The sequence below is a fragment of the Dendrobates tinctorius genome, unplaced genomic scaffold (assembly GCF_039654945.1).
Source record: "Dendrobates tinctorius isolate UK_male_01 unplaced genomic scaffold, ASM3965494v1 ptg000058l, whole genome shotgun sequence".
Classification (NCBI taxonomy): Eukaryota; Metazoa; Chordata; class Amphibia; order Anura; family Dendrobatidae; genus Dendrobates; species Dendrobates tinctorius.
This window is the reverse complement of record NW_027361726.1, coordinates 8,880,766-8,904,098: the sequence shown is the minus strand read 5'-3', so window position 1 is coordinate 8,904,098 and position 23,333 is coordinate 8,880,766. Positions and strand designations below refer to the sequence as shown.

Below are 23,333 nucleotides of genomic sequence, written 5' to 3'. Positions count from 1 at the left end.
CTTTCCCAAATCCCATCCCCATAATTTAAAAACAAGAAAGAAAAAAGCCAATTTCCTCTCTGTATTGCTGGCATCTTGCAGGCCTCCGGCGGGAAGCAGTGTCTGGACTCCCTGCTCAAATGGCAGAGCAAGGAGGCAATGGCTCTCCTCTCCACTACAGCTGATAACTGTATCAGAGGAGCGATACCGACTGACCTGTCCATCTGACATTTCACCAGATGGTCAGTGAGCGTAGTGAGCAGTATTATAGTAACTATATTCTTGTACATGAGGACAGTATTATAGTAGTTATGTTCTTGTACATAGGGGGCAGTATTATAGTAGTGATATTCTTGTACATAGGGGCAGTATTATAGTAGTGATATTCTTGTACATAGGGGTAGTATTATAGTAGTTATATTCTTGTACATAGGGGGCAGCATTATAGTAGTTATATTCTTGTACATAGGGCAGTATTATAGTAGTTATATTCTTGCACATAGGGAGCAGTATTATAGTAGTTATATTCTTGTATATAGGAGCAGTATTATAGTAGTTATATTCCTGTACATAGGGACAGTATTATAGTAGTTATATTCTTGTACATAGGGGGCAATTTTTATTATAAAACCAAACATAAATACAGTTATAATAAAACAAAAATCATCCAGCATTACAAAACACAAATCACTTAGGTTATATACTGTATACACAAGCACTAAATAATCAGATCATATTCATAAATAAATTAAAGAGTCCACAACTGGCGATAAAAAAAAGAAAGTTAGAGATCATATTTCCTAACTCAATTTTACGTTCCTCCATAACGTAATGTTTCTCGGACTCCTTCCAACTTCTAGTGATTTTATCCACCGGAGTTCTGACATAACCTGATTGGCTGCAGCGGTGTGATCGAACTGCTCATTGTGCAGTGACACCCGGGTTCTCATGTGCCAGTGATAATATTTGATGACACTGATTATGATGTACATTGTCTCTCTGTCGATGTTACTAACAGTGGAGGGGACACCATAGGCTATGTCACGATACTTTAGGGTCCGCAGTCTGGGAATTTTTAGATTATCTGACACTTCCTCCCAGATCTTCCTCCCTCCCCAGCAATCACATATAAAATGCTCCATAGTCTCCTCCTGCTGACAACCAAGGGGACAATTTCGATCAGAGACACACAGATGTTTCAGGTTCCCCCTGACAAAGAGCCGACTATGTAGTGAAAGCCAAGTGATGTCGAACAGTTTAGGAGGAAGTCGTTTCCCAATTAGGAACCTAAGGCTTTCCTGCAGGGTGATGGTGACACAATCTCTCAGGGCCAGTTGAGAGTAGAAGAAAGTCCTACATACACGAGCTTACAGGTCTCTTCTCGTACTGCTCTCAATGTAAGACTTCTCCAGTACCCACATCCTAACACACTTCAGACCGTAGTTCAGATACTGGGGGAGGTGGTCACCTGCCCATCTCCTCCTCTTGAGACTGCCGCCTCGCACCCAAGGTTCTGCAAAAGGCAATATCCAGTACCTGATACTGTTTACCCACAGGGAGCTACTGTTTGAGTCCATGTTCCCAAAATTCACCTTTAGAAACAAGGAGTCAAAGAAAACCCTTGGATTCAACATATCCAGCCCACCCTCTCTCCGCCGTAGGTACATTATTCCCCTCTTTATTAGGTTCAACCTATTCCCCCACAAGAGCTGGAAGAACAGGTTGAAGAGCCTCGCTGAGAAAGATTCTGGCAAAGGGAAAGCGACAGAGACATACAAGAAAACAGGGACCAGGTAAGTCTTCAGCATTGTGACCCTTTCTCTGTAGGTCAGCCTCCAGTTCTTCCATCGCTGAACCTTTGCATTTCCGGTTTCCAATTTCTCCTCCCAATTTAGCGTGGCATTATCATCCCTCCCAACTTTAACCCCTAGGATCTTAATATGGGTGGAGGCTTTGGCAAACTGCGGCAGATCAAAGCTGGGCTCAGCATCTAATGTCCACAGAGCTTGACTCTTTTCAAGGTTGACCAGAGACCCGGAGGCCTCTGAGTAGCTTCTGATGGACGCAGATAACATCTGCAACTCTCGAGGATTGGAGATCACCAACGTCACATCATCCGCGTAGGCAACAACATTCAGAGACCGGCACCCCCTGAAAATCGCACTCCTGCAGTGACCGCAGAAACGGGTCTAGGACAAAAACATACAGGAGCGGACTCAGTGGGCAGCCCTGCCTCATGGATGGAGGCATCAGGTGATTTTCTAGACAAATTCTATACACATCCACGAGGATTGGAGCCAGGAGGTCTCTGAATTTCTTATAAAATTCTGCCGTTATACCATCTGGACCTGGTGCCTTCTTCAGATATAATTTATCAATAGCATCCTTAACTTCCTCCACCGTTAATTCTGCTGTCAAAGGAGAGAAGTCCAGATCATTAGTATCAGGCACTGGAGTTGCCTCCAAGAATTGAGCCATCTTATCTTTATCCAAAACTTTCCTCTGAAACAAGTCAGCATAATAAGATCTCACCACCTCCAGGATACCCTCCCGTGAATCCTGCATTACACCCTGGGAGTCAATGAGACCTGTGACCATTTTTTTGGCCACCCTCTCCCTGCAATTCTCAAAGGGATCAGGGGCCCCTAAGGACACATAATCCCGTTCAAGAACCAAGGAGGTATACCTGCTATACTGATACTGCCTTATCTCAGATTTTAGCCGGTCGATCTTCACTTTGTCATCCCCGGCCGCCAAATACAGTGACTCCAATTCTTTGCGCAGCTTTAGGTACTGGCTGTACTTATTCCTCCCTTTATTAACTGACAGTCTCTAAGAGGGATCTGATATCCTCCTTGACGTCCTCCCACCAGTCGGTCATGTTGTCATAGAAGTCAACCCTGTCTAGATGAAGCTGGATAAGGGAGTGAACACGGCTCTGAACATAGGCGTCATCCAGGAGACTGGAATTGAGCTTCCACAACCCTCTACCAATGTCCGGACGGTTAGAGGTCCCCAGAGAGAAGCACAAGGCGAGGTGATCAGAGTAAGGGACGACCTTCTCACTCAGGGCGCCGACAGCCTCAGTAGGACTGACAAAAGCAAAATCTATTCTACTGCTCCTGTTGGAACATGAATACATGAATTTTGGCTGTCGACCACCCTGTGTGAAAGCGTCAGTCCTGCCTGCATTATGACGTTATGTAGGACCTTACCGTCACTGTCCTGCCTGAGGAGCTGTCACTTGATGTCAGTATGGCATTAAAATCCCCCACCATCACCACTGGAAGAGAAGTGAAGAGGTAAGGCTTGACGTCATTAAACATCTGGATCCTGTCAGTCACCGTCTGTGGCCCATAGATGTTAATAAGCCGGAGTCGCCTACCATGGATAGTGACCTCCAGAACCAGACATCTTCCCATGACCACCTCCGTCATCCTATGCACAGTCACATCATTGGTGTTAAACAGGACAGCAACCGTGGCGTAAGGCTCCACAGCCAGTGACCAGAAAGAAGCACCGGACCACCATTCCCTCTCAGCCTCTCTCTAATAAGCCTCAGAGATGTCAGTCGTGTCTCCTGCAGGAAGATGACATCTGTATCCAGATATGTGAGATGTTCATACACCACGTGTCTCGTCCTCCTTAGCTTAATGCTATTCACATTACTCGAGGTCACTGTCAATGAGAACCCCGCCATCACAACACAATATAGAAGGAGCAGAGTAACTGCCATCATCATGAGTCAGAGATGTTCTGTCCACCACTGGTGTCCATGTCAGACTCTACCTGAGGGTCTACAGATAAGGGCTTCTGCTTTGGAGGGGGATGGTCCTCTATGTCCCTATCACACTCAGCATCACCTTTCCTCAACTCTTCCTCATAATCGTCACCATTGGATTCAGATAAAACTCCATACTTGTTGGACACGACCATCACTCCTGCAGAATTCTGAACCTTCTTACTAGCACTCTGACCAGTGTCATATTCTGCCTCAGGTTTACGGGAGGATGTGTTCTTTTTCTTCCTTTTATTTTGATTAATGCTCCAGTCATCAGATACAGACAGTGATGCTGAAGGGGGGGCTATCTGAGGCTGTTGGACCTGAGGGATGACCTCCATGTTCCCCTCTGCACCCTGCTTCTCTGGTGCTACCTGAGTGGACTCTTGGTGGGCATCTGAGCTGGTCAGCATATCTCCTGACATTAAATCCTCCTCCCCATGTGTCCCTGCCACCACATCCTCATCCTCCTGAGCCTCTGCCCCTGCCATCACAAACTCATCAGGGAAAATTCTGCAGATGTTGTGCCAGGTGTCTGGACAGTCCCTGTGAGGGAGGCCCATCTTACCACAGAGGTTGCACCTGACGTCCCGGCAGTCTGCAGCGACATGGCCGATTGCCCCACACAGACTACACTACACCACAGTACAGGCGTTAGCCAGATGACCTTTCCCACCACATTTGAAGCATTTTCTGGGTTGCCCAGGATAATAACATCTTCCCTTCTCCCTCCCAATGAAGAAGGAGTTGGTAAGTAGGCAGTGATAATATCATATTGCCGCAGTTTCACCAAGACCCTCCAACCCATTGTCCAGATACCATCCTCATCTCTGACCTTGGTGAGTCCAGAGACAAGGTCACAGTGTCGCCGGAGCCACACCTCGATGTCCTGTGGAGGAACGGCCTCATTCCAGAACGTGATGTTTACTGTGACTGTGTCCAGCCTGGAGATAGGAACCAACACAAACTTATTCCAGCCCTCAGCATCTCTGAACTTAGGGTAATTGGCGCAGAATCTATCCAGGTCAGACATGAGCTTGAAGCTGACCTCGTAGCCCTGCCTGTCCTGAAGATTAGACACTGCCAGTATCTCATTTGCCACAAACCCCATCTGGCCGCAGAGCAGCTCTCTCACCACATACCTGCGTTGTGGCAGATCCTCCTTGGCACCTATGTATTTAAACCGCACCACAATAATACGTTTGAATGTCTGGCCGGTATACCTGGCGCTGGAAGTGAAGGATGGGGCGCCGCGGCTCCAGGCATTCCTGGGGGGCACCGGCCGGGTCACACTGGGCCGACTGACAGGGAGAGGGCCTGCAGCAGGGGGGGCTGTCACACCTTGTGGACTAGATGGCACAGGGGGATAATCACACATATCATTCACATTATCATGAGAAGCATCATTATCAGACATTGCGACGTCCATTACAGAATGTGAAACCCCTTCAACCCCCGACCCCATGGGCACAGCATCACCAGCCACAGTCTGTGCTTCAGCCTCAGCCTTGTCCTCATCAGCACCTACAGTCTCACATACACTGTCCTGCTCCTGTGTGGGGCACTCTGGGACCTGTGGTGCCTCAGATGGAGTCTGAAGTGCATGCTCCTGTTCACACTGAGCTGCCTGCTGCTGCATTTGTTTCTCCTCCTGGAAGCAGAAGCTGGCAGCCTGTAACACTGGCCGTGTCCGCTGCTGGGGGGTCCCGTCCTGAACATCAGGGGTCCTGGTCTCTACAGCACAGTCCTGCTTATAGGAGGCGAACCGCTCCCGGTTCCTGTAGGTCTCTGCCAGGGGCCCCATGCTCTCCAGTACAGATTCAATGTCCTGCACAACACTTGCCAGCTGTACACCCAATGTGTTCAGTCTCAGGTCATACGCATCATTACTGGCAGGATTAGTGGTAAGATAAAGTCTACTTCCATTTGCAGCGCTTTTTTTTGCTGCTGTAACTCACCCAGCCAGTTTTCGGACAAGTCCCGGTATCTCTTCCGCTAGGTGCAGCTCGGGTGCACGCGCCGGCCCTACAGGTTTAGTCTTGACCACGGGTACAGGGGTTTTGAAGACAGTCTTGTGCGGGTCCACCACGGATGGTTTTGTGGCCCCTTGGCTGGATGCAGGCTCCGCAGCACGTTTATCGCTGCCACCTGACTGTGACCGTGTGCGTCCTGGCCACGCCATACTGCCATGTTGCTGTATGTTCTCCTGCATTGTCTGTCTTTCCAAAGACGTTCGTCTCTGCCTGGGAGCAGGAGAGGTGATCTGCACAGATGGTGCCGATCTCACCTGTACACCAGGCAGCTGCTTACCGACTGGGGAGCTACAAGGCTTCACATTCAGCTGGTTTCCATCACTTACTGACACATTGACTTCTGGCTTCTTTGCTGGAACTGGAGAAGGTTTTCCTCCCAAAACTTTACTCACAGCTTTTTCCTCCTTCATAGAACTGCTGCAGCTTTGGATCGCTGCATTCACTGGTCTCACAGTGGCTTTGGGATTAACATTCCCATTTGTAGAAGCCTGGGAGGCTTGTCCCAGTGTAGGCCAAGAAGCCTGGGCCTTGCCTGGGGAGCTTCCACGCCCAGGGTGGCCCCTCCCCGGGCTAGCTCCAGACATGAGGAGATCCAAAAAACACAACCTCACAGCTAGGAGGCAGTATTATAGTAGTTATATTCTTGTACATAGGGGACAGTATTATATTATAGTAATAATAATAATCTTTATTTTTATATAGCGCTAACATATTCCGCAGCGCTTTACAGTTTGCACACATTTCATCGCTGTCCCCGATGGGGCTCACAATCTAAATTCCCTATCAGTATGTCTTTGGAGTGTGGGAGGAAACCGGAGTGCCCGGAGGAAACCCACGCAAACACGGGGAGAACATACAAACTCCTTGCAGATGTTGTCCTTGGTGGGATTCGAACTGAACCACCGTGCTGCCCTATAGTAGTTATATTATTGTACATAGGTGCAGTATTATAGTAGTTGTATTCTTGTACATAGGTGCAGTATTATAGTAGTTATAGTCTTGTACATAGGATTAGTATTATAGTAGATATATTCTTGTACATAGGAGCAGTATTATAGTAGTTATATTCTTGTACATAGGTGCAGTATTATAGTAGTTATATTCTTGTACATAGGAGCAGTATTATAGTAGTAATATTCTTGTACATAGGAGGCAGTGTTATAGTAGTTTTATTCTTGTACATAGGAGCAGTATTAAAGTAATTATATTCTTGTACATAGGTGCAGTATTATAGTAGTTATATTCTTGTACATAGGTGCAGTATTATAGTAGTTATATTCTTGTACATAGGGGGCAGTATTATAGTAGTTATATTCTTGTACATAGGGGGCAGTATTATAGTAGTTATATTCTTGTACATAGGGGGCAGTATTATAGTAGTTATATTCTTGTACATAGGAGCAGTATTATAGTAGTTATATTCTTGTACATAGGAGGCAGTGTTATAGTAGTTTTATTCTTGTACATAGGAGCAGTATTAAAGTAATTATATTCTTGTACATAGGTGCAGTATTATAGTAGTTATATTCTTGTACATAGGTGCAGTATTATAGTAGTTATATTCTTGTACATAGGGGGCAGTATTATAGTAGTTATATTCTTGTACATAGGGGGCAGTATTATAGTAGTTATATTCTTGTACATAGGGGGCAGTATTATAGTAGTTATATTCTTGTACATAGGAGCAGTATTATAGTGGTTATATTCTTGCAAATAGGGGCAGTATTATAGTAGTTATATTCTTGTATATAGGAGGCAGTATTATAGTAGTTATATTCCCATACAATGGAGTAATATTATAGTAGTTATATTCTTGTACATAGGGGTAGACAATAATGTAAAAATAAGCAGTGGTCAAACACGCAAACATTATACATCTAGAACGAGGTATGCTACATCTACACAGTAGTATAGGTGTGGGTGATAATACTGGGTGGAGAAATCTCAGACATATGTGCAAACATCATGCCATTCAATTCTATAAGATCATCAAAACACTTTTCTGAATCAACAAGTCTCAAATATTCTGGGTAGGGCAGTGACTTTTAGTTATTAGTCATTGGGCTTATTTTGTTTGTTTTGCTATTTTAGTCTCCCTACATGGCTAAAAACTATTTATCTGCCCTTAGTTGAAGTATTATAGTAGTTATATTCTTGTACATAGGGGGCAGTATTATAGTAGTTATATTCTTGTACATAAGGGTGGTATTATAGTAGTTATATTCTTGTACATAGGGGGCAGTATTATAGTAGCTATATTATTGTACTGTAAGGTAGCGCTGTTATTCAAGTAAGGGATACTCGCTTAGCCGCCACAAAACCAGATCCGGCACGGGATTTCCATAAACAAGCATAGTCCAAGCGGTTTATTCAGCATCATAAACCCACAGCAGTAACATAAAGTTCATCACATCAGCATAGCGTCCATGACAGAGTTCAGCTCTGTAACCCCTGTGGTTACACAGGTTAGGCATACACAGGCTCTTCAGCCTCAGTTATCACCCACGTCAGGGTTTCCTCATGGCTGCTTCACCTCATCATGCTGCAGACGTCCATTCCCTCCAGGGAATCATCAGGCATGTGCAGCCATTCAACACAGCGTTCCTTGCTGTCAGGAAGTCTTCCAAAACAGACCAGCCAGGTCCTAGCATTCACCCCTGTGACCTACCCTGGCCACGTTATATGGTCCGTAGCCACGCCCACCGTGTCACATGGCTATGATCTAATCACAGGTCCTTGAACCATTGTCACACTCTTTACAGTATCATTCTTAACCACACCCCTGAGTGGATTTGTAGCTAACTAGTCCTGCCCGTCTCCCCAGCTACCTGGAGACTTCTCCCAGTCACATTGAAACAGCACCTCAGCAGTATCACTGCTGATCAACACACACATAATTCTCCATCTCAAGGCCACCCACCTTGAGATACACAACAGTCATTCAGTACTCTGCCATTCATCCTCTCTCCTAGGACATCCACACAGCACCCCATAGCGGACATAGTGGTCACTACCCCACAGTACATAGTGGCAGTATTATAGTAGTTATTGTCTTGTACATAGGGGCAGTAATATAGTAGATATATTCCTGAATATAAGAGCAGTATTATAGTAGTTATATTACGGTACATGAGAGCAGTATTATAGTAGTTTTATTCTTGTACATAGGAGCAGTATTATAGTAGTTTTATTCTTGTCTATAGGAGCAGTATTATAGTAGTTATATTTTTTTACATTGTGACAGTATTATAGTAGATAGATTCTTGTACATAGGGGCAGTATTATAGTAGTTATATTCTTGTACATAGGGAGCAGTATTATAGTAGTTGTATTCTTGTACATGGGGCAGTATTATAGTAGTTATATTCTTGTACATAGGGGGCAACATTATAGTAGTTATATTCTTGTACATAGGGGGCAGCATTATAGTAGTTATATTCTTGTACACAGGCGCAGTATTATAGTAGTTATATTCTTGTACATAGGGGGCAGTATTATAGTAGTTATATTCTTGTTCATAGGAGCAGTATCATAGTAGTTATATTCTTGTACATAGGGGCAGTATTATAGTAGTTATATTCTTGTATATAGGGACTGTATTATAGTAGTTATATTCTTGTACATAGTAGCAGTATAGTAGATATATTATTTTACATGGGAGCAGTATTATAGTAGTTATATTCTTGTACATAGTAGCAGTATAGTAGATATATTCTTGTACATGGGAGCAGTATTATAGTAGTTATATTCTTGTACATAGGGGAAGTATTATAGTAGTTACATTCTTGTACATAGGTGACAGTATTATAGTAGTTATATTCTTGTACATAGGTGCAGTATTACAGTAGTTATATTCTTGTACATAGGTGCAGTATTACAGTAGATATAGTCTTGCACATAGGAGCAGTATTATAGTAGTTATATTCTTGTACATAGGTGCAGTATTATAGTAGTTATATTCTTGTACATAGGGGCAGTATTATACTGGTTATAGTCTTGTACATAGGAGCAGTATTATTGTAGTTATATTCTTGTACATAGGAGCAGTATTATAGTAGTTATATTCTTGTACATAGGAGCAGTATTATATTGGTTATAGTCTTGTACATAGGGGCAGTATTATAGTAGTTATATTCTTGTACATAGGGGCAGTATTATAGTAGCTATATTCTTGTACATAGGAGCAGTATTATAGTAGTTATATTCTTGTACATAGGGGCAGTATTATAGTAGTTATATTCTTGTACATAGGGGGCAGCATTATAGTAGTTATATTCTTGTACATAGGGGGCAGTATTCTAGTAGTTGTATTCTTGTACACAGGGAGCAGTATTAGAGTAGTTGTATTCTTGTACTTAGGGAGCAGTATTATAGTAGTTATTATATTCTTGTACATAGGAGCAGTATTATAGTATATTCTTGTACATAAAGGCAGTATTATAGTAGTTATATTCTTGTACATAGGAGCAGTATTATAGTATATTCTTGTACATAGAGGCAGTATTATAGTAGTTATAATCTTGTACATAGGGAGCAGTATTATAGTAGTTATATTCTTGTACATAGGAGCAGTATTATAGTAGTTATATTCTTGTACATAGGGGCAGTATTATAGTAGTTATATTCTTGTATATAGGAGCAGTATTATAGTAGTTATATTCTTGAACATAGGAGCAGTATTATAGTAGTTATATTCTTGTATATAGGAGCAGTATTATATTAGCTATATTCTTGTACATAGGGGCAGTATTATAGTAGTTATATTCTTGTACATAGGAGCAGTATTATAGTAGTTACTGTATATTCTTGTACATAGGGGCAGTATTATAGTAGTTATATTCCTGTATATATGAGCAGTATTATAGTAGTTATATTCTTGTATATATAGCGGCAGTATTATAGTAGTTATATTCTTGTACATAGTGGCAGTATTATAGTAGTTATATTCTTGTACATAGGGGCAGTATTATAGTAGCTATATTCTTGTATATAGGGGCAGTATTATAGTAGTTATATTCTTGTACATAGGGGGCAGTATTATAGTAGTTATATTCTTGTACATAGGAGCAGTATTATAGTAGTTATATTCCTGTACATAGGAGCAGTATTATAGTAGTTATTATCTTGTATACAGGGGCAGTATTATAGTAGTTATATTCTTGTACATAGGAGCAGTATTATAGTAGTTATTATCTTGTATACAGGGGCAGTATTATAGTAGTTATATTCTTGTACATAGTGGCAGTATTATAGTAGTTATATTCTTGTACATAGGGGCAGTATTATAGTAGTTATATTCTTGTATATAGGGGCAGTATTATAGTAGTTATATTCTTGTACATAGGGGCAGTATTATAGTAGTTATATTCTTGTACATAGGAGCAGTATTATAGTAGTTATATTCTTGTACATAGGGGGCAGTATTATAGTAGTTATATTCTTGTACATAGGAGCAGTATTATAGTAGTTATATTCTTGTACATAGGGGGCAGTATTATAGTAGTTATATTCTTGTACATAGGGGCAGTATTATAGTAGTTATATTCTTGTACATAGGGGCAGTATTATAGTAGTTATATTCTTGTACATAGGGGCAGTATTATAGTAGTTATATTCTTGTACATAGGGGCAGTATTATAGTAGTTATATTCTTGTACATAGGGGCAGTATTATATTGGTTATAGTCTTGTACATAGGAGCAGTATTATTCTAGTTATATTCTTGTACATAGGAGCAGTATTATAGTAGTTATATTCTTGTACATAGGAGCAGTATTATATTGGTTATAGTCTTGTACATAGGGGCAGTATTATAGTAGTTATATTCTTGTATATAGGAGCAGTATTATAGTAGTTATATTCTTGTACATAGGGGCAGTATTATAGTAGTTATATTCTTGTACATAGGAGCAGTATTATAGTAGTTATATTCTTGTACATAGGGGCAGTATTATAGTAGTTATATTCTTGTACATAGGGGCAGCATTATAGTAGTTATATTCTTGTACATAGGGGGCAGTATTATATTGGTTATAGTCTTGTACATAGGAGCAGTATTATTGTAGTTATATTCTTGTACATAGGAGCAGTATTATAGTAGTTATATTCCTGTACATAGGAGCAGTATTATATTGGTTATAGTCTTGTACATAGGGGCAGTATTATAGTAGTTATATTCTTGTATATAGGAGCAGTATTATAGTAGTTATATTCTTGTACATAGGGGCAGTATTATAGTAGGTACATTCTTGTACATAGGGGCAGTATTATAGTAGTTATATTCTTGTACATAGGGGGCAGTATTATATTGGTTATAGTCTTGTACATAGGGGCAGTATTATAGTAGTTATATTCTTGTACATAGGGGCAGTATTATAGTAGTTATAGTCTTGTACATAGGAGCAGTATTATAGTAGTTATATTCTTGTACATAGGGGCAGTATTATAGTAGTTATAGTCTTGTACATAGGAGCAGTATTATAGTAGTTATATTCTTGTACATAGGGGCAGTATTATAGTAGTTATAGTCTTGTACATAGGAGCAGTATTATAGTAGTTATATTCTTGTACATAGGGGCAGTATTATAGTAGTTATATTCTTGTACATAGGAGCAGTATTATAGTAGTTATATTCTTGTACATAGGGGCAGTATTATAGTAGTTATAGTCTTGTACATAGGAGCAGTATTATAGTAGTTATATTCTTGTACATAGGGGCAGTATTATAGTAGTTATATTCTTGTACATAGGAGCAGTATTATAGTAGTTATATTCTTGTACATAGGGGCAGTATTATAGTAGTTATAGTCTTGTACATAGGAGCAGTATTATAGTAGTTATAGTCTTGTACATAGGGGCAGTATTATAGTAGTTATATTCTTGTACATAGGAGCAGTATTATAGTAGTTATATTCTTGTACATAGGGGCAGTATTATAGTAGTTATAGTCTTGTACATAGGAGCAGTATTATAGTAGTTATATTCTTGTACATAGGGGCAGTATTATAGTAGTTATAGTCTTGTACATAGGAGCAGTATTATAGTAGTTATATTCTTGTACATAGGGGCAGTATTATAGTAGTTATAGTCTTGTACATAGGAGCAGTATTATAGTAGTTATATTCTTGTACATAGGGGCAGTATTATAGTAGTTATATTCTTGTACATAGGAGCAGTATTATAGTAGTTATATTCTTGTACATAGGGGCAGTATTATAGTAGTTATAGTCTTGTACATAGGAGCAGTATTATAGTAGTTATATTCTTGTACATAGGGGCAGTATTATAGTAGTTATATTCTTGTACATAGGAGCAGTATTATAGTAGTTATATTCTTGTACATAGGTGCAGTATTATAGTAGTTATAGTCTTGTACATAGGAGCAGTATTATAGTAGTTATATTCTTGTACATAGGGGCAGTATTATAGTAGTTATATTCTTGTACATAGGAGCAGTATTATAGTAGTTATATTCTTGTACATAGGGGCAGTATTATAGTAGCTAAATATATAAATAAATCATAGGTAACAAAGCTACTTTGTGAATAAACCAGTTATGTTGTTTCCATGCACTGAGCTATACCATAGCTATGTAATATGCAGTCATTTTGGCAGGGCTGGTGTGTTTTGCACATTTGATCCCCCTCCCTGCCCCCACGTCACCAGGGACACACAACACCCCTGAATGTTGCTATCACTTTACCACAGAAAACTTTCTTGGAAACGTTTCAAACTTTGACATCACTTTGTAACAAGGGGGGGCGGAGTGGGGGTTAGGACAGCCAATGACAGAGAAGCTGTATGGCTCTCTAGCCAATCAGCACAGAGCGGACAGTTCCGCGGTGCTGACGACCTTCAGGAGTGTAGAATAAAAATGCCTGGAGGAGACAACAAGTGTTTGCTGGAGAGAAGCCCCGAGCGGCGGGACAAGGGGCACTGGAGGCCGGGACAGAGCAGCGCTGCAGCCAGGCACAGGCCGGGGAGAAGAGCAATGCCAGCACCAGGAGTGTGAGAGGTGAGAGCCCAGCACTGCCTGCAGAGCCCTCCATTATTCAGCAGCGGGGGGATGGGCGCCTCCATGGCTGCAGTCACTGCTGGGGCATTGGGCACGATCTCCCTGCACTGGATCCAGAGCTGGTGCTTTGCTGCAGTCACTCCCCACTTGCTCCATGTATCCTCCTTGCTTTGCAGTCTGCGCTGATGGACCATAATAACTGTACATGACTGGGTACATGTAATGCATAGTCCTCCTATGGCAGCTTTCCGTATATGCAGGGTATATAGAGATCAGCTCCACTCATTAATATAGAGGAAGTATTTGTGTCCCCACCCATGCACAGTATATATACCTCGGTAATGCCCCCTCTTATGCCCAGCGATGATCACAGCCCATATGTTCTGCCATAGTGTGCATACTCCTGTAATGCCCCCTCTTATGCCCAGCGATGATCACAGCCCATATGTTCTTATGTTCTGCCATAGTGTGCATACCTCTTTAATGCCCCCTCTTATGCCCAGCGATGATCACAGCCCATATGTTCTTATGTTCTGCCATAGTGTGCATACCTCTTTAATGCTCCCTCTTATGCCCAGCGATGATCACAGCCCATATGTTCTTATGTTCTGCCATAGTGTGCATACCTCTTTAATGCTCCCTCTTATGCCCAGCGATGATCACAGCCCATATGTTCTTATGTTCTGCCATAGTGTGCATACCTCTTTAATGCCCCCTCTTATGCCCAGCGATGATCACAGCCCATGTGTTCTTATGTTCTGCCATAGTGTGCATACTCCTGTAATGCCCCCTCTTATACCCAGCGATGATCACAGCCCATATGTTCTGCCATAGTGTGCATACTCCTGTAATGCCCCCTCTTATGCCCAGCGATGATCACAGCCCATATGTTCTGTCATAGTGTGCATACTCCTGTAATGCCCCCTCTTATGCCCAGCGATGTTCACAGCCCCTATGTTCTGCCATAGTGTGCATACTCCTGTAATGCCCCCTTATGCCCAGCGATGATCACAGCCCATATGTTCTTATGTTCTGCCATAGTGTGCATACCTCTTTAATGCCCCCTCTTATGCCCAGCGATTATCACAGCCCATATGTTCTTATGTTCTGCCATAGTGTGCATACCTCTTTAATGCCCCCTCTTATGCCCAGCGATGATCACAGCCCATATGTTCTTATGTTCTGCCATAGTGTGCATACCTCTTTAATGCCCCCTCTTATGCCCAGCGATTATCACAGCCCATATGTTCTTATGTTCTGCCATAGTGTGCATACCTTAATGCCCCCTCTTATGCCCAGCGATGATCACAGCCCATATGTTCTTATGTTCTGCCATAGTGTGCATACCTCTTTAATGCCCCCTCTTATGCCCAGCGATGATCACAGCCCATGTGTTCTTATGTTCTGCCATAGTGTGCATACTCCTGTAATGCCCCCTCTTATACCCAGTGATGATCACAGCCCATATGTTCTGCCATAGTGTGCATACTCCTGTAATGCCCCCTCTTATGCCCAGCGATGATCACAGCCCATATGTTCTGCCATAGTGTGCATACTCCTGTAATGCCCCCTCTTATGCCCAGCGATGTTCACAGCCCATATGTTCTGCCATAGTGTGCATACTCCTGTAATGCCCCCTCTTATGCCCAGCGATGCCATAGTGTGCATACTCCTGTAATGCCCCCTCTTATGCCCAGCGATGCCATAGTGTGCATACTCCTGTAATGCCCCCTCTTATGCCTAGCGATGATCACAGCCCATATTTTCTGCCATAGTGTGCATACTCCTGTAATGCCCCCTCTTATGCCCAGCGATGATCACAGCCCATATGTTCTGCCATAGTGTGCATACTCCTGTAATGCCCCCTCTTGTGCCCAGCGATGATCACAGCCCATATGTTCTGCCATAGTGTGCATACTCCTGTAATGTCCCCTCTTATGCCCAGCGATGATCACAGCCCATATTTTCTGCCATAGTGTGCATACTCCTGTGATGCCCCCTCTTATGCCCAGCGATGCCATAGTGTGCATACTCCTGTAATGCCCCCTCTTATGCCCAACGATGATCACAGCCCATATATTCTGCCATAGTGTGCATACTCCTGTAATGCCCCCTCTTATGCCCAGCGATGATCACAGCCCATATGTTCTGCCATAGTGTGCATACTCCTGTAATGCCCTCTTATGCCCAGCGATGATCACAGCCCATATTTTCTGCCATAGTGTGCATACTCCTGTAATGCCCTCTTATGCCCAGCGATGATCACAGCCCATATGTTCTGCCATAGTGTGCATACTCCTGTAATGCCCCCTCTTATGCCCAGCGATGTTCACAGCCCATATGTTCTGCCATAGTGTGCATACTCCTGTAATGCCCCCTCTTATGCCCAGCGATGCCATAGTGTGCATACTCCTGTAATGCCCCCTCTTATGCCCAGCGATGCCATAGTGTGCATACTCCTGTAATGCCCCCTCTTATGCCTAGCGATGATCACAGCCCATATTTTCTGCCATAGTGTGCATACTCCTGTAATGCCCCCTCTTATGCCCAGCGATGATCACAGCCCATATGTTCTGCCATAGTGTGCATACTCCTGTAATGCCCCCTCTTGTGCCCAGCGATGATCACAGCCCATATGTTCTGCCATAGTGTGCATACTCCTGTAATGTCCCCTCTTATGCCCAGCGATGATCACAGCCCATATTTTCTGCCATAGTGTGCATACTCCTGTGATGCCCCCTCTTATGCCCAGCGATGCCATAGTGTGCATACTCCTGTAATGCCCCCTCTTATGCCCAACGATGATCACAGCCCATATATTCTGCCATAGTGTGCATACTCCTGTAATGCCCCCTCTTATGCCCAGCGATGATCACAGCCCATATGTTCTGCCATAGTGTGCATACTCCTGTAATGCCCTCTTATGCCCAGCGATGATCACAGCCCATATTTTCTGCCATAGTGTGCATACTCCTGTAATGCCCTCTTATGCCCAGCGATGATCACAGCCCATATGTTCTGCCATAGTGTGCATACTCCTGTAATGCAGCACGGTGGCTCAGTGGTTAGTGCTGCAGCCTTGCAGCGCTGGGGTCCTGAGTTCGAATCCCACCAAGGACAACATCTGCAAGGAGTTTGTATGTTCTCCCGTGTGTGGGTTTCCTCCGGGCACTCCTGTTTCCTCCCACACTTCAAAGACATACTGATAGGGAATGTAGATTGTGAGCCCCATCGGGGACAGTGATGAAAATGTGTGCAAACTGTAAAGCGCTGTGGAATATGTTAGCGCTATATAAAGATTATTATTATTAATGCCCCCTCTTATACCCAGCGATGGTTACAGTCCATACATTCTGCCATAGTGTTTGTACCCCTGTAATGCCCCCTCTTATGCACATACATATTGGTGTTCCGCCACAGAGTGCATATATCTTAGTGTCACATACTTTTTTAGTACAAACATTTAATGTTATTGTGAAATAAAATAATGAATAAAAGATAATTCACAGCAAGTGGAAAAAAAACACAATTATCATCAGATCTGGTGTGTACAGCACTCAGGTAAGGGAGGAAACACCTGTAATACAGGTACACTGAATTACAATATCTCCTCCCCTACAAATAATGATGTAATGACCCCGACCATTGTATAAGGATCGGTACTAGCACAAGTATTAGTGTAATAACTCCCCAATAGTGGAAGAGTAATCTATAGTACAATACTGGTGCAATTCTCTTCCTTAACAGTCTCTATACCTGAGTAACAGTCTCTATGTCTGTGTAGCAATCCACTCTATCACAAATACTGGTGCAGTGAACCTTCCCGTTGAGGTATTCCTTAGTGTAGTGATTTCCTCGAGTAGAGAAGTTGGCAATTAAAGGGAATCTGTCACCTCATTTTTGCCCTATGAACTGCGGCCACCGCCATCAGGGGCTTATCTACAGCATTCTGTAATGCTGTAGATAAGCCCCCGATCTAACCTGAAAGATACGAAAAAAGAGTTAGATTATATTCACCGGGGGGTCCGGTCCGATGGGTGTCGCAGTCCGGGTCCAGTTACTCCCATCTTCTTGCAATGACGTCCTCCACGCTTCTGTCGCAGCTTCTGTGCAGACTTAATTCCAGAGTAAAGTACTGCAGTGCGAAGGCGCTGGACCACTCTGACCTTTCCCGGCGCCTGCGCACTGCAGTACTTTACTCTGCCCTCAACAGGGCAGAGAATTATGCCTCCGCAAGAGCGCGACAGGAAGCAACGAAGAGGACGTCATCGCTAGAAGATGGGAGTCGCTGGACCCGGTCTGCGACACCCATCGGACCGGGCCGTACTGCCCCCGGGTGAGTGTAATCTAACTCTTTTTTCTTATCTTTCAGGTTACATCGGGGGCTTATCTACAGCACAGCATTACAGAATGCTGTAGATAAGCCCCTGATGGCGGTGGCTGCATCTCATAAGAGAAAAATGAGGTGACCGATTCCCTTTAATTTTCACAAGGGACTACATGAGACACTGGGACTGTGATGGACGGCTGAAGGATCAGAGTGATCTTAAAGGGAACCTGTCTCTAGAGTCATGCTGCCCAAACTGCGGGCAGCATGAACAGAGCCGGGCTGCACAACTGCAGCCACGTATGGCATTTCTATGAATTGCTCTGTTATTTCAAAGAAAACCTAGCCGGGGAGCATAGGGAGAGAGGTTACTAGTCAGATGCCACCTCCGGCTTCTCCCTGCCCTGCTCCAGGTGATAAACAGGTCTCTCCCGATGTACACACACAAAGGAGAGACCTGTCAATCAACTAGAGTGGTGCAGAGAGAAGCCGGCCAGCTTTGGGTTTGGACAGGTCACGTCTCTCCCAATGGATCCCGGCCGGCTCTTCAGACTATGTTATCTCGGATATGAGAGCGTTTTCATTAATCCCTTAATCCCATATGACGTACTATCCCGTCCATGTGCCCTGGGACTTAATTCCCAGGGACGGGATAGTACGTCACAGCGATCAGCGGCGCCCACGTTAACCCCTTGCACACCACGATCAAACACGATCACGGTGTACCGGGGGTTAAAGGGAAGCATCGGCAGGGAGGGGGCTCCCTCCGTGCTTCCCTGAGCCCCCCATGGCAGCGCAATGTGCAGCGCTGCTGCCTGCGGGGGGCTCCTTCCCTCCAAGCCCCCGAATCCAAGATGGCAACGGGGGCCTGCAGGGAGCCAGCTTCCTCGGTGCCTGCAAAGCGCATTTTCCCATTAGGGTTAGGGCTCAGATTAGGGTTAGGGATGTGTTGGGGTTAGGGTTGGAGTTACAATTGGGGGTTTCCACTGTTTGGGCACATCAGATGCTCTCCAAATGCAACATGGCGTCTGATCTCAATTCCAGCCAATTCTGAGTTGAAAAAGTAAAATGGTGGTCCTTCCCTTCCAAGCTCTGCCATGCGACCAAACAGTGTTTTACCCCCACATATGAGGTATCAGCCTACTCAGGACATTGCAAAACAACTTTCGGGGTCCAATTTCTCCTGTTACCCTTAGGAAAATAAAAAATTTGGGGCAAAAATATCATTCTTGTGGAAATTTTTTTTTTATTTTCATGCCCGGGCGTTATAAACTTCTGTGAAGCACTTGGGGGTTCAAAGTGCTCACCACACATCTAGATAAGTTCCGTGGGGGGTCTAGTTTCCAAAATGGGGTCACTTGTGGAGAGGTTTCAATAGTTTAGGTACATCAGGGGCTCTCCAAATGCACATGACACCCGCAGACCATTCCATCAAAGTCTGCATTCCAAAACGTCACTACTTCCCTTCCGAGACCCGACGTGTGCCCATACAGTAGTTTTCTCCCACATATGGGGTGTCAGCGTACTCAGGACAAATTGGACAACAACTTTTGGGGTCCAATTTCTCCTGTTACCCTTGGGAAAATAAAAAAAATGGGGACTAAAAGATCATGTTTGTGGAAAAAATACGATTTTTTTTAATTTTTACGCCCGGGTGTTATAAACTTCTATGAAGCACTGGAGGGGTCAAAGTGCTCACCACACATCTAGATAAGTTCCTTGGGGGGTCTAGTTTCCAAAATGGTGTCATTTGTGGGGGGTTTCCACTGTTTTGTTAAATAAGGGGCTCTCCAAACGTGACATGGTGTCCAATCTCAATTCCAGCCAAAAACGTCAAATGGCGCTGCTTCCCTTCCGAGCTCTGCCATGCGCCCAAATAGTGGTCTACCCCCACATATGGGGTATCAGCGTACTCAGGACAAATTGCACAATAACTTTTAGGGTCCTGTTACCCTTGGAAAAATAAGAATTGAGGGTGAAAAGATCATTTTTGTGGAAAAAATATGATTTTTTAATTGTACGGCTGTATGTTATAAACTTCTGTGAAGCCCTTGGGGGTTTAAAGTTCTCACCACACACATCTAGATAAGTTCCTTGGGGGGGTCTAGTTTCCAAAATGGTGTCATTTGTGGGGCGTTTCCACTGTTTTGGTAAATCAGGGGTTTTCCAATCGCGACATGGTGTCCGATCTCAATTCCAGCCAAAAACGTCAAATGGCGCTGCTTCCCTTCCGAGCTCTGCCATGCACCCAAATAGTGGTCTACCCGCACATATGGGGTATCAGTGTACTCAGGACAAATTGCACAATAACTTTTAGGGTCCTGATACCCTTTGGAAAATAAAAATTGGGGGTGAAAAAAGATCATTTTTGTGGAAAAAATATGATTTTTTAATTGTACCGCTGTACGTTATAAACTTCTGTGAAGCCCTTGTGGGTTCAAAGTTCTCACCACACATCTAGATAAGTTCCTTGGGGGGGTCTAGTTTCCAAAATGGGGTCACTTGTGGGGGGTTTCCACTGTTTAGGTACATCAGGGGCTCTCCAAACGTGACATGGCGTCCGATCTGAATTCCAGCCAATTTTGCATTGAAAAAGTCAAATGGCGCTCCTTCCCTTTTGAGCTCAGCCATGCGCCGAAACAGTGGTTTCCCCCCACATATCAGGTATCAGCGTACTCAGGACAAATTGCACAACAAATTTTGCAGTCCAATTTCTCCTGTTACCCTTGGTAAAATAAAAAAAATTGAACCTGAAGTATTTTTTTTTGTGAAAAAAAGCTAAATGTTCATTCTTTTTTTAAATATTCAAAAAATTCCTGACGCACCTAAAGGGTTAATAAACTTCTTGATTGTGGTTTTGAGCACCTTAAGGGGTGCAGTTTTTAGAATGGTGTCACTTTTTGGTATTTTCTATCATATAAACCCCTCAAAGTGGCTTCAAATGTGATGTGGTCCGTAAAAATAAAATGGTGTTGTAAAAATGAGAAACCCCTGGTCAATTTTTAACCCTTATAACTTCCTAACAAAAAAAAATTTTGGTTCCAAAATTGTGCTGATGTAAAGTAAACATGTGGGAAATGTTACTTATCAAGTTTTTTGTGTGCCGTATCTCTGTGATTTAAGGGCATAAAAATTCAAAGTTGGAAAATTGCGAAATTTTCGCCAAATTTCCGTTTTTTTCACAAATAAACGCAAGTTATTTAAATGAAATTTTACCACTAACATGAAGTACAATATGTCACGAGAAAACAATGTCAGAATCACCGGGATCCATGGAAGCGTTTCAGAGTTATTACCTCATAAAGGGACAGTGGTCAGAATTGTAAAAATTGGCCTGGTCATGAACGTGCAAACCACCCTTGGGGCTTAAGGGGTTAACAGCTACTCATAATATCCACATATCCCTGAATTTCACATGCAGCCGATAATGCGTCCCTTCCAACTCTACGATTCTATGATTGTGACCATTTCTTACAGCCCACATACCAGGTCACTTGAGAGATCTACTATACAGTATGTAGGGTGAGACCACACAGGACCCCAAACTATATATCCACTATATGATGTGGCAAATTGTGGCTTCTTATAATACAACATTATGAGTAGGATGTAAGACAGTGTGTCAATGAATATTTCATGTGATAGAGGCGGCGATCATGTGAGGCTCCTCAAACAGAGAATGGTTCTGGAATCACTGTTCCAGTTGCAGCCCCTCGGGGTGTGAGCGGGGGGATGACTTTCTGGTGTCATGTAATTGGAGTTCAGCTACATTTGTGTTCATTAAGATTCGTGCCTTTTAGACACCTTGATGCTTATGATTATCTGGTAAGATGTATAGTTCCCCGAGTGGCAGCCTCCATTATCTACACTTATCTTCCAGTGTTTCTTATTTGCGTTCACCTTGCTACTTTGTATCTACGTCTCCACACTATATACTATGTTACTGCTCCGCCTGGCCCCTGTATACAGTATATGACTCCTCTGATATGAGTACATCTCCACATCTTTCTGTCCCATGTACTCTTTGACCAAGGTAATGAAAAATGATCCAGTGGGCTGATCCTGTCCAGTTATCGTTCAGTCTAATAAGGGTACAGTGCACGGACCGAGACCACCCGCCGGCTCTCAGGTGAAAATGGTCAGATAGAAGGCAAAAAGGCATCCAGCAACCGCAATGGAAAAGGACTAAAAATCATGATTTATTAGTAACTAATATTAAAAGAAAATAATTAAAATCAGACAGTAGGCCTACGCGTTTTGAGCACTAATAGCCATGATTAAGTGCCCTAGTGCTCGAAATGCGTAAACCTAGTGTGTTTGATTTTAGTTCTTCCCTTTTGATATTTTAATAGTTACTAATAAATAACGTTTTTAAAGTCCTTTTTCCATTGCGGTTTCTGGACACCTTTCTGCATACTGTAATCTATTTTGTAAGGCCTGTTTCACACATCAGTTTTTTTCGTCAGTTAAAATCCGCTAAAATGGCGGACAACTGATCCGTTCCTGTACTGACCACAACGTTTGGCCCCGGACAGTTATTTTAACGGATCCGTTGAAGGAAGAATTTTAAAGGAACCGCTGCCTGGGGAGAGAGAGGGAGAGAGAATTTTTTTCAGCCGCCAGAACAGGGTTTAGGGTTAAATTTGCGGCCAAGGAAAATCCTCCGGGCATGCGCAATGTAAAATGCGGATCCGGCCGCCTGAAAAAAAGTTGCATTGTCCGTCCAGGCATTTTGGCGGATCCGCAAAAAAAACCGGATCCAACAGATGGCCATCCGTCAAGATCCGCTGGTAATGCAACTCAACGGGAAAAAAACGGATCCACCATGCAAAATGGCAGATCCGTTTTTTTTTTTTTTTTGCAAAACGGCAAATTTTGACTGATGGTAAAATACGGATGTGTGAAACAGGCCTAACTTGACCAGAGTGTTCTGGACAGAGCAGGTTTCTTGCTCGCTTCTTCCCTTAGTGACGCATCCCTGGATATTTCTTGAGGGTCCCAACTTATTTGACACCCCATTCCCCTCTATAACCATTGCCAAGAGACGCCCCCAACTGGCATGACTCGCACAGGGCACCCTCCACTGGAGTCCTAATTATGCGTCCAATGCAACCGCCATAATACACTTCTGTCTGACCCTCGTCACCTCTGCCACATTTCAGACACCGCTCTCTCATCTACTCGGCCCATGGATGTGACC

The 23,333-nt window shown here is 43.3% G+C and overlaps 1 protein-coding gene across 3 annotated transcripts in view; it reads left to right on the top strand.

The window, feature by feature from the left end:
* Positions 1 to 23,333, top strand: part of ANKRD9 (ankyrin repeat domain 9) — a 41,957-nt gene that overhangs the window by 16,480 nt on the left and 2,144 nt on the right. Inside the window, exon 1 of one of the 3 annotated variants that reach the window (XM_073578010.1) lies at positions 13,651 to 13,806. The exons of the other annotated variants lie outside the window; for them this stretch is intronic. The gene's annotated coding sequence lies outside the window, so the exon portion shown is untranslated. Of the gene's footprint in view, positions 1 to 13,650; positions 13,807 to 23,333 lie in introns of those variants that run through there. 3 annotated transcript variants of the gene reach the window in all.